This window comes from Psammomys obesus, unplaced genomic scaffold (assembly GCF_907164565.1).
Source record: "Psammomys obesus unplaced genomic scaffold, mPsaObe1.curated_primary_1811, whole genome shotgun sequence".
Classification (NCBI taxonomy): domain Eukaryota; kingdom Metazoa; phylum Chordata; class Mammalia; order Rodentia; family Muridae; genus Psammomys; species Psammomys obesus.
This window is the reverse complement of record NW_026596040.1, coordinates 28,278,497-28,278,815: the sequence shown is the minus strand read 5'-3', so window position 1 is coordinate 28,278,815 and position 319 is coordinate 28,278,497. Positions and strand designations below refer to the sequence as shown.

General features: G+C 51.1%; 1 protein-coding gene across 4 annotated transcripts in view; it reads left to right on the top strand.

Moving 5' to 3' along the window:
- Window positions 1-319, top strand: part of Spire1 (spire type actin nucleation factor 1) — a 111,524-nt gene that overhangs the window by 21,055 nt on the left and 90,150 nt on the right. The gene's annotated exons all lie outside the window — the stretch shown is intronic.

The window sequence follows — 319 nt, the reverse complement described above, 5'->3', positions numbered from 1 at the left end:
CTTCCTTCCTTCCTTCCTTCCTTCCTTCCTTCCTTCCTTCCTTCCTTTCTTCCTTTCCTCCCTCCCTCCCTCCCTCCCTCCCTCCCTCCCTCTCCCTCTCTCTCTTTCTTTCTTTTTTCTTTCTTTCTTTTTTTTTTGAGACAGGTTTCTCTGTGTAGGCTTGGTTGTCCTAGAACTCGCTTTGTAGACCAGGCTGGCCTCGAACTCACAGAGATCCGCCTACCTCTGCCTCACAAGTGCTGGGATTAAAGATGTGTGCCGCCGCCACTGGGTTCCTTCCTTCCTTCCTTCCTTCCTTCCTTCCTTCCTTCCTTCCTTC